The sequence below is a fragment of the Urocitellus parryii genome, chromosome 6 (genome assembly GCF_045843805.1).
Source record: "Urocitellus parryii isolate mUroPar1 chromosome 6, mUroPar1.hap1, whole genome shotgun sequence".
Taxonomy (NCBI): domain Eukaryota; kingdom Metazoa; phylum Chordata; class Mammalia; order Rodentia; family Sciuridae; genus Urocitellus; species Urocitellus parryii.
In genome coordinates this window covers 31,871,655-31,883,484 of record NC_135536.1, presented here as the reverse complement: position 1 = coordinate 31,883,484, position 11,830 = coordinate 31,871,655, and the positions used below count along the sequence as shown (strand labels likewise).

Below are 11,830 nucleotides of genomic sequence, written 5' to 3'. Positions count from 1 at the left end.
TTAACTAACAGTTTACAGGTAGATTTACAGATTTCTGAGGAATTTGGGAGTTAAAGGTTGGTAGTCAGACTGGTGTTAGGAATGACAGGCCACCAGAAGTACAAACTTCTGAATTAGAATGTAGGTTTTTTTGGTCCTTTTTTAAAAATGTTTTTTAGTTATAGATGGACGCAATATCTTTATTTTGTTTATTTATTTTCATGTGGTGCTGAAGACCAAACCCAGTGCCTCACATGTATGAGACAGGCACTCTGCCACTAAGCCACAACCCTAGCCCTTTCTTGTCCTTCTTTTATGTCTCTACCTATTTTTTCCCTCTTCCTGCCTCATGCCAGTGTTATGAAGTTCTTTGAAATAAACTGCAATGTGGCAATTCAGATGAGGCTTTAAGCACTTGTCAGATGTTTCCCTACTGATTCAAAATAAATGATTAAGAAAATATAAAAAAGTGTGCGCGCACACTGTCATATGTCCAGCATAGTGGCTGGACAGCATAGTGGCTCCTGCCTGTGATCCCAGCTATTGGAGAGGCTGAGACAGAAGGACTGCAAATTCAAAGATAGCCTGGGAAACCCGGGACACTCCATCTCAAAAGAAAAAGAAAAAAAAAAAAAAAGAAAGAACAAACAAAAATCACATATAATAGCCCCATCAGGTGAAAACCACTCTTAAGCCTTTAGTATATTTTTTTCCTCCCATGTTAAGTCGAATCCTCCTGTCTCAGCCTTCAGAGTCGCTGGAATTACAGGCAAGGGGCACCACATCCGGCTCCTACCAAGTCTCTTGTTTTTACTTTTTAGTTTAACGCAATATAGGGGGCGGGGGCGGAATCCACATGGTATGGAAAGGGATACCAATGAAAAAGTTAAAAAGTTTCTCTCCCCCAGACTTAAGAGCTAGTCAGGTGTGGGGCTGCATGCCTGTAATCCCAGCGACTAAGGAGGTTGAGGCAGGAGGATCCCAAGTTCAGGGCAATTAGCAAGCAATTTAGCAAGACCCTAATCAGTTTAAGGAGAACCTGTCTCAAAAACAACAACAACAAAAACAACATACTGCGAATGTGACTCTGGTTAAATGCTCTGGGTTCATTCAATCCTTGCTTAAAGGGGAAAAAAGAAAAAGAAAAAAAAAAATAGAGCTAGCCTTCTTTCTCTGGAATTTAGAATTAATGCAAAACGAGCACATATAACTGCCTTCATATATGTACACATGTCTCTCAACTTAGAAAGACCCTGTCTCAAAATAACAAAAATAAAAAGGGAATGGGGATATGGCTCAGTGATTAGGCACCTGAGTTCAAATAGTGGGTTCAAAAAAGAAGCATACAAATGAAATTACACTACCCAGACAGTGCTTTGTATCTTACTGTATCTACTTAATAATAAATGAAATCTTCCCTAAGAGCAGCACACAAAAGGCTTCCTTTTCTGAGCAGAGCAGGAGCAAGTCCAATGTGTGCAAGCTTCCTAAAATATAACAAGAGGGACTGGCAGGAGAGAACAGAAAGCGGGTTAAGTGGGAGACAGCCCCATTTCAGGATGAGAATTAAGAGACCACGTTTGGAGAGGTAGGCCAAAATGGTTGGTTTGTATATTCATGAGTGAAACAAGTTAGACTAGATTAGGGGCTGGAGTTTGGGAGGCCAAACATTTTAAGAAGTCCAGGAGGCAGCTGAGTTTGGAAACGAGAAGGGATCTGGCATTGGAAAAACTGCAAGTCTGGTTAGTTTTCTCAATTTTAACACGGTCTAGTTATCAATGCTCCCTTTTGACTCCAAAGACAGTGTTTTTTTTTATCCACGCGGCATGGCGGAGGCCTCATTTGGCGCCTTTTCTTTTTCCTATGCCCGAGGCTAGGGCAGGTCCTTTTGCGCCCGGTACCTGGCTACACCCTAACCCTTCCCTGCCCCCGCGCCGCGGGAATTCTGAGATCTGGGCGGACCTTTTACTAGGAACTCTAAAAATCAGAGATAGGACAATGCGGCCGCCAGTCAGAGCTCCTGGATACCCGGATGCGAAGCGGTACGCTATACAAAGGCGAGTTTCCACCCGGCGCTTCGTCTGGTACAGTGGCCAATAAACATTCCTCAAGCACTAAATGACAGGAATAGTAGCCAGTTACAAACTAGTTTCTGTCACGCATGTGGAAATTCTCCGACTTGGACTAACCCACTTCTGATTGTGATTGGACAGAATTGTGAAAAGCGGTAGTACTGTCTATTTAGGAGCAGGAGCGAGAAGAGGAACAGCCAATAGGAAGGTTCTTGGGAGGGAGGCGGGGTTTAGGTCTTCGCCTCGGCGGCAGAGGAGACTCGGGGGCCATTTTGTGAAGAGACGAAGGCTGAGCGGTTGCGGCCGCCTTGCTGACCTCGAGCAGCGGTCGACTTCTTCATATAGAATCTGGGAGTAGGAGATTCAGAATCGAATCTCTTCTCCCTCCCCCTCCTGGTAAGTGGAGGGGGTGGACGCAGTGGGGGCGCTGGGTTTTTTAGGGAGACCGAAAGGGTGTGGGAGAAAAGACGAGGGAACCTTCCCCTCCGCAGAGTAACCAGGCCCGCATTTATTTTTTCTGCAATGGGGATTAGGTCTGGAGCGGGAGAGAGTTTACGGGCCTCAGCCTCTGCGTAGATTTAACCTAGTGTCCTTTAGGCTACTCTCGGCAAGAAAAATGTGCTTTTTTCGCTCTAGTGTGTTTAACGGCTTCTTTCCCTTTCATTTTCTACGACCGTCAGGACTCCCGAGATAACGAAAGTGAAGACCGAGAGGCTCATAATATAATTGCAGTTAATGTATAATTGGTGCTTTTTAATAACATTGCCTTAAATTTAAAAATTGGGCGGGGGGGGATGAGGACGGGTAGAGGTATGGCGAATTTTATAAATTCCGGAACATGCCACATGGCATAGGAATAATATTTTAACAATAGATTTAGTATTTTTACCGGTTACTTTTCATTTTTCGCTGAGCAAATGCTGGATCTCCAAGTATTTACTTATAACTGTTTGTTAAAGGAAATATTGTTTATATTTAACAGTAATAATTACAGCTGACTTTTTTATCTGCAGGTTACAAATCACTTGAAATATATAAGTTAGTGGATCTTTGCTGAGGTAGGTATTAATATCTTTCTCAGACAGGAACTGAGGCATTAAGAGTATTGGTTGACAGTATTATATTAAACCAGTAGCAGAACTACTAAGGAATTTGATGTTAGGTAGGTCAAGTAGTTTTACCTAGTTATTGGAACACTAGGTACTAAAACCCTATATTCTATTTTTTTTTTTTTTAAAGAGAGAGAGAGTGGGAGAGAGAGAGAGAATTTTTTAAGTGTTTATTGTTTAGTATTTGGCGGACACAACATCTTAGTTTGTATGTTTAGTTTTTGGCGGACACAATATCTTAGTTTGTATGTGGTGCTGAGGATCGAACTCGGGCCGCACGCATGCTAGGCGAGCGCGCTACCGCTTGAGCCACATCCCCAGCCCCAAAAACCCTATATTCTAATTCAGGAGAAACAGTTACAGAAACTCTTTGGTAACTGGAAATTCCTAAAACTCCTGGACTTGGGGGGAAAAAAAATTACCAGACTTTGGTTTGTTATTAATGTAACTTGCTATGACGACAGAATTAAAATTTGACCCTTCAAGATATTGTCCATTAATTCTGTACATTTGAACTTGGGCAGTAATGCACAGCTACTTTTTATTAAGCCAAGTATTGTAGTGCTTATTATCTGCCAAATGCTGAAACCTCATTGTAATATTGGCTAACATAAAAAGAATATGGGTCCCAGGTGTAGTTCAGTGGTAGAGCACATGCTTAACTTGTAGTACACCCTGGGTAAAGTCCTCAGCATCACCCTTTAAATAATAACTAAAGTAGTATCACATTGGCCTATCTGGGAAATCACATTTTAAAAAAATCCTTGCATATGATTTATCATTACTTTTTTTAAACAAAAACTAATATCATTAATCACAGTTTAAGCTAATACATTAATTTAAGGAAACAGTTTGATATGGGTAAGGGCGAAGACTTTTTGAAAGCCTAAACGTGTATTATTCGTGGGCTTAAAAATTTATCACTGCTGAATAGTCAGAAACCAAGGTAAGGTGTGGTCTTGCCTTCCTTTTACCCTGTCTACTGGGGAGGCTGAGATGGGAAGATCCAAGTCTGCACAACTTAGGAGAACCCTCTCAAAAAGGGCTGGGGATGTGGCTCAGTCTTAAAAGGGCTAGCCTATACATGTAAGGACTGGGTTCAATCTCTAGTGCTGCAAAAGAAGAGAAATGAGGTTAAGGGCTGTAATTGATTACCTATCAAAAATATTGGTAGATGTCAGAAATTAGAATGTAAGAAAGTTGCTGATAAAAATTGAAATTAATTCAAGGGTACTTTTCTTCCCTTGACTTGTTAGAAATGGATATTCACATGTAATCAAGGAAAAAAAAGTATATCAGGAGCTCTAGCCACAGACTATCGAACCATTCTAGATGTTTTCTCAACTAGGTAAGAATCTGATTGTACTCAGAGGAAGGGTTTAGGAAGGATGACAAGTTGTAGGTCTTCAGATCTTGTTATGCTTGAGTCATTCTTGGTAATAATTAATGGTGGTTGCTATTACTTCTGTAGAGAATTTAAATATTGCTTATGTTTGTAATTAGATCTCTAGAGGTTTTGACGTAATATGTGATATCATTTGAGATAAAATGACTGTTAGGAACAAGCAAGGAATAAATTCCGAAATAGCTAGTTGTAAAAGATCAGTAGTTAAATTGCCAGGTTCAGGGATGCACGTTTGAAATCCCAGAGGTTGAGGCAGGAGGATTGATTACAAGTTCAAGGCCAGCCTCAACAACTTAAGACACTGTCTCAAGAAAAAGAGAGGGGTGCAATTTAGTGGTAAAGTACTACAAAAAGAGGGGAAAATGAAGTGTTGATTGTGAGAGATTTTAACTAGGGAGTATAACAGTGGAAAGAATCCTGGCTTAGGGGTTTGGAGAACTGAATTTTATCTTGCTCATCGCATCTGTTATGTCAGGCATATCAGTGGAACTTCTAGATTTGAGTTTTATAGCTGTTAAATCAGGGGGCTTAGACTGTATTTTAATTTCTTCTTTTGGGGGGTACCAGAGATTGAACTCCCTGGCACTGGACCACTGAGCCACCTCCCCAGCCCTATTTTGCATTTTCTTTAGAGACAGAGTCTTAAGTTGCTTAGCACCTGGCTTTTGCTAAGGCTGGCTTTGAACCTACAATTCTCTGTGTGCCAAGGCGCCCAGCTCTTATTTTAATTTCTCTAATGCAAATCACCTTGTTTCCAGAAGACTGGAAAGTGGAAAAAGTTTTTATTAAAACCAGTTTTCTGGTTGGGTATAGTGGTATTCCCGAGGCTATCTTCAGCTGAGACTCTTAAAATTTAAAAAGGCTAGGGTTGAAGGTTGGTAAAGCACCCCTGGGTTCAATCCCCAGTACTGAAAAAATAAAAGCAATTTTCTAAATTAGTAATTAATATTAGCAACTGACCATAAAAACTGTATGTCAGTCTTCGAAATTTTATTAGGCCATTTTGGAGGGGGGTGACCTGGGATTGAACCCAGGGTACTTAGCCACTGAACTACAACCCCAGGGTTTTTAATGTTTTATTTTGAGACAGTTTTCCTAAGATGTTTAGACCTTCACTAAGTTGCTAAGGCTGACCTTGAAACTTTGTGATCCTCCTACCTCAGCCTCTGAGTATCTGGAATTCTGGTATCATTCCAGGCTAATATTTGTTTTTGGGAGCATTGTTTGTTCTTGCTTAATATTTATGTGTTCATTGTCATTGGAAACAGGAGGTTATAGTTTGCTTGCATGTATTAGATTTATTTTTCTGATTTGTGAAAACCAGAAATGTTAGGTATAGCATAACTGCAGGTACTGTTTTAGATGCTGAAATGTTTGCATTTATAAAAGGAAAAAAGATTACCATTGGGTTTTGACTCCTCTGGTATATTTACTGTGAAAGGAGGGTTACATTTTTGGGGGTTTGTTTATATTAGATCAGGAAAACATTTCAAGCATTGTGACAGTTGATACACTGGAAAGGTAAGGCACTTTAAGGAATTGATTAGGGGGTAAGGTTTCCTCAAATATTCACAATGAATCTCAAACACAGGATTAACTAGAAGACAAGTTGAAGACAAGTTGAACTGCTGGGTCTCCCACCAGTTTCTAATTAATTCAGATGGTGCCTTGTAATTTGCATTTCTAGTGAGTGCCAAGTGATGACATTCATGCTATTGGTTGGCATAAGTCACTTTGAGAATACCATTTTAGAAGAAGGAATCCAGACTTAATGGGTTTTGACTGATCTGTGATAACTCCTAATAGAAAAGCTTTGCAATAGATTTTCATGGTATGGTGTGGTGGTGTCTTGATTAACATATTAAAGGACGGTATTTTCTTGGCATTGAGAAATGTAAATGCTTTCTTTTCATGCTTTTTAAGGGTGTGTCTTGCAGTGTTTGTGGACAAGCCATAAATTTAACATTCTGACAAATTTTTTTACCAGGTTCAGAACATGATTCCACACAGGAGTGTTCCACAGTAATTTCAATACTGACTTGAAGGGGATAATATTCAAACGTACATTCTCTATAGTATTTAACATTTTCTATAGTATTTACATTTGTACACTATTACCCATTAAATATAAAAGTATGTCATATGTAAACATGTCTGCTTTTTAAAAATTTAGTTAAAAATCTGAATTTTATTACCTGTTCTGTTGCTGTAGTCTTTCATTACATATTTGGCTCAAGGAACACATTTTCAAAGGTCAGGTTAAAATTTTTATAGTTTACTCAAATTTAGGGAGAACAAGACCATATGACAGTATGGAAATATGACTGCAACCAATTCATGCTTACTCGTATTAGCTACAGTCCAATTCCTTTAACTGATGAAACACCCATTGTGTCATGTGTAATTTATTTTAGTATGGTATTATGTATCAAGAGTCTTCCAATTCACTATACTAGATAAAAAAAACACACAGAACCATTCTGTAAAGACCATAGTTTTATTTCACATGTTTTATTACATTAAATATTCAGTAGCCACAATAGTTAATTTTTTTTCCATCTGTATCGTTTTTCATTTGTCAGTGAGTGGACTAAATGGGCTCCTTATTTAAAAATACCTTTCCCCCTAACTGTAGAACCTCATTAGGCCTTTTGGTTTGATCACTCATTGGTTTTGAGAGTAGGTAACTCATCTTTAGTTCATATCTTCATGATAGACCATTCACATTCAGTCCATATTACTCAAGAAAAGTACATGAGTCTGCTTACCTTCATAACCTCAGTATTTGATATTTGCTCACTTTTTCATCTCCATTTGTTGGCCTACTTTTTTTTTGTATTTTTCGTGCCCAAACTGAAGATTATTGAGATGACTTGTTCATATGTATACTCTCTTCAGAGCCCCCTAAGGGGACTCTGACATGTATTTAGTTATTTGGCCATCTATTGATGTTGAACTGTAAATACAGTCACTGGTAGCAGTGATAATGCTTATCAAGGCTTACCCCATTCCAGTGAAATGTTAATGCTTACCAAAATGTGTTAGATGCAATAGACAGATGTTTCTGTCTTGGGGGTTTAGGGCACAACATTTCTGAGGAACTCTGACTCAATCTGTCCCTTCTCCTTTCACAGGGCAGCAAGGCGAACCCCATCCCTACTCACTGGAGCTCAGCTTTGATTTTTAACCTCCCTCCCCCACCCTTCCAGAACACACACATTCCCATTCCAAAATGATTTTATAAAGACATTTTAAACATAAGGATGCAACTTGGTGTGCACTACAGCAAATTTACAGGTGTTTTTTTTAAATTTCCAAAAACGGGACCTGGATTTCAGATGTAATTTTTAAAATTTCTATTTCTATTTTTTCTGCAGCAGTTGGGTTAGAGGAGGAGGAGCCTTTTAGCCTCTCATAAACTGACCTCTATACTTCCTCGCGTATTTTTAAGATTGATTGATGATGTGGAAAGGGCTTTGCTTGTCTGCTACTGAGAACATTACCCTTGCGGTTTTTGTGGAAACTGCTTTTGGAAAGAAAAAAAGAAATGAACTTTACTGACTTAACATTTTTGCACCTCCCGTTTTTCTAATCTGGGCTATTTTTATTTTTGTTTTTTTACAGTGAGATTTTTTTGATCTTCAGCTACAGTAAGTTATTCCAATTTTTTTTTTACATTTTTCCTGACTTTCCGCTGATTTCCTTTTTATTGTTGTTACTAGTTATTATTATTATTATTTATTATTATTATTATTATTATTATTATTATTATTATTATTATATACTTATGATGGTGATGATGATGATGATAATGACACTGATGATTTTTAACCGGATTAAAATCGAGTTTTTCTGAATGTTCATAAGAATTTCTTCGGCCTCCTGATTGACTTTGGAGTTTTGTATCTTGGGAGAGAGAGTGAAGGCATTAGCATTTTTAAGTGGATTGATCACATAAACCTTTTCTCTCCCAACCCCACCCTTGTCCTCAACCCCTTCCCCACACTGGAAATAATTTTACTGGCTGTTAAGTCTGTGACCTTATTTTTCCTGATCTTTAACTTAACTGTTTTAGAGCATCTCTGGACGTCTGTATTTTTAATTTTTTTTATTTTTGTTTTTTTATTTTTAATCTTTAATTTGTTAAATTTTTAAACTGTGCTGCAATAAAATGTGTGTGGTACTACTTAACACCTATAATGATGATGGCATTTTCCCAGAAAGCCATCTTCCTCCTCTTTCCCTTGAAATCCCATCCTGCTTTTCCTGTACACTACCCCTCACAAACCACAAGCTGCAGCAACATGGATGCCCAGCCTGGAGCAGCATCAGCCAGGATGACCTGGAGCCAGGGGGGCCTTCGGATCAGATGCACACCCTTCCTGGGTGATGGTAAGAGGTGTGAGGTCCACTTGGTTTCATGCAAAGAATAGGAAGTAGAGATTTAAATTTAGTGGATGTGGTGTAGGTCAGTGTCTCTGGAAGTGTTGGGATAAGCCCTTAGTGTGTATAGCTTGATATGACTCCCAATGGAGGCAGCCTAAGTTATTTGTAAAACTAATAGTTGAATAATGATGTATTCATAATTTGGGCTGATTGGAGAAATTTTTTTTAAAGAGAATTTTTTAATATTTATTTTTTAAGTTTTTGGTGGACACAACATCTTTATTTTTATGTGGTGCTGAGGATCGAACCCAGTGCCCTGCGCATGCCAGGCAAGCGCGCTACCGCTTGAGCCACATCCCCAGCCCAAGAATTTTTTGATAAATATGACAGCTGAAGTTTACCTGTAATTTACAATGAAAATGACTTGTTTTAATGATTAATAACAAGATGAGGACATTAGGCAGTCTTTTTCTTAGATAACTGCAAATTAGTGAGGACAGTCTGTCATTTAGAGCAATCTGGGTTTATGACAGTAATTTTGGACTGCATTATCTCATTTACATTTAACATGAATCAAACCACGAGATAAGCTCTAATGTTAGGAAGCTATCACTGAAAAGTTTTTAAGAATATGAGGAAAGGGGCCAGGTATGGTAATTCCAACACGCCTGGAATCCCAGCAGCTGGGGATTTTGAGGCATGAGGATCTCAAGTTCAAAGTCAGCCACAGCAACTTGGTGATACCCTGTCTCTAAAAGGGCTGGGGATGTGGCTCAGTGGTTAAGTGCCCTCGGGTTCAATGCCCAGTACCAAAAAAAGGATCTAGACTTCACCCCTTTTCCAGTGAGAATTGAGGCTCGGCAGGCTAGTGGGCAATCCAATGTGTTCCCTAATGTAATAGGAAGGGATGAATCCTGAGTATTTATAAGAATAACATTTAATAAAGACATGAATAATGGGAGTTACAACTTTTAAATCATTTGTAGTGGTACGCTTGTTAACACCAGTGACTGGGTAGAACAGCAAATTTGAAACCAGTTTGAGACAGACATTTTTCAAAAAGGGCTGAAGAGTCTTGTGTTGTGGCACATGCCTTTAATCCCGGTGAAATGGGAGGCTGAGGCAAGAGGATTGCAAGTTCAAAGCCAGTCTCTGCAATTTAGCAAAACCCTGTCTCAAAGAGTTGGATGTGGCTCAGTGGTTAAGTCCGTGGTACCAAAGAAACTGAAAAGGGCTAAAGTTGTATATGAGTGGTAGAGTTCTCTGGATTTAATCCCCAGTATGGGGAGAAAAAAAAGTTAATTGATGTGTTTTGCTGATTACAGCAAAATATTTTAATTTTTAGAGTTCTCACATATTTTGATGTGGAGGATAAGTAGAATGATATATTTTAAAGGACTATACAGTGCTGTGGTGCTAGGTCAAATTACATACTTGTTTCCTTTTTTACATACTTTTCCTTGTTTACATACTTGGACCTAAAGAGGAAAACAGGTATAAAGTGAATACATTATTAGATAGCCTCAAAGCAAAATAGAATGGGAGAAAGTCAAAGCAGAAGATCCTGAGGTAGGGAAGCAAAATGGAGTGTTTCTGTGTGGTGCTGGGGATTGGTCCCAGAGCCTTGAGTATGCTGGGCATACGCTCTGCTACTTTGCTACACACCCAGTTTGGAATTTTTTTTAGAGGTCCAAATTTTATTGATATTGTCCATTGTATTGAAGTTATCACTTCCTTCTGATGTGGCACACGATTACTATAGATTTGGTTTGATTTATTTCTTGTTAGCTTTACAAATGCATTCGTTTTTCCTGGTTTTAGAGATAAAAAAGTATAATTCCTGTTTTGGGATAGTCTTGTTAAGGGAGACACTTGAACTTAGTAGCAACATGAATAAGAATGAGCAATACATTGTGTAGAAGCATGTGAAAATGCATACCTGATAGAATATTAAGAGATCAGGGAATGCTCTTAGAGGAAGTTAAAGGAACCGAACTTTAAGGCCAGATCATAAAAATTTTAGTACATTGCCAGGAGTTTGTATTTTATCCAGTAGTGAGTCAGTGAAAAATTCTGAAATGGGAAGTCACATCAGGTTTTTATTTTCAGGAATGTAATTCTTTTTTTTTTATATATTTTTTTTTTTTAAAGAGAGAGAGAGGAGAGAGAGAGAGAGAGAATTTTTAATATTTATTTTTTAGTTCTCGGCGGACACAACATCTTTGGTATGTGGTGCTGAGGATCGAACCCGGGCTGCACGCATGCCAGGCGAGCGCTTGAGCCACATCCCCAGCCCTGTAATTCTTAAAGTAGTGTGGAGATGTGTTTTGAGGAAAATGAGGCTGAAACTCCTTGGTCCAAAGGGAAGCTCTTAAAATCCAAGAAAGCAGCTTATCACAGTGGCACAGGCTTGCATTGAGAGGCCAAGGAAAGGAGGATTACAAGTGGCCAAACACTGCAATTAAGTGAGACTATCTCAAAATAACAAAAAGGCTTTGGGATGTAGCTCATTAGTAAAATGCCCTGGGGTCAGTCTCCAGTACAGGGTGGGATTACCTGTTACCTGGCCTGGCATGTCAAAGGGATTAGATATCAGAGGGTTAACTGTGAAGTTTTGGTAGTGGATCTAATTGGAAAAGAAAAAGTAAAATTTGATATGACTGGGATTCTAACTTCCAATAAGGGGGTAGAGAAAGAAAACAAGGTGAGCAAGTTAGAATTACAATCAGCCCATGCCTGTAATCCCAGGAACTGGGTAGTTGAGGCAGGAGGATGGCAAGTTCAAGGCCAGCCTCCTCAATTTAGTGAGAACTTAGTTCAAAAAGCACAGGGCATGTGGCTCAGTATTAAGCACCTCTATGTTAAATCCCCTATTTGCC

The 11,830-nt window shown here is 38.9% G+C and overlaps 1 protein-coding gene across 8 annotated transcripts in view; it reads left to right on the top strand.

Annotated features, from left to right (window-relative positions):
• Positions 1–2,328: 2,328 nt before the first annotated feature.
• Positions 2,329–11,830, top strand: part of Hnrnpc (heterogeneous nuclear ribonucleoprotein C) — a 63,546-nt gene continuing 54,044 nt past the window's right edge. For 3 of the 8 annotated variants that reach the window (XM_077800199.1, XM_077800197.1, XM_077800196.1), the window contains exon 1: positions 8,786–8,957. The gene's annotated coding sequence lies outside the window, so the exon portion shown is untranslated. Of the gene's footprint in view, positions 2,448–3,064; positions 3,110–4,416; positions 4,509–7,718; positions 7,863–8,189; positions 8,216–8,399; positions 8,958–11,830 lie in introns of those variants that run through there. The other 5 variants (XM_077800191.1, XM_077800193.1, XM_077800192.1 and 2 more) reach the window with 5 other exon arrangements.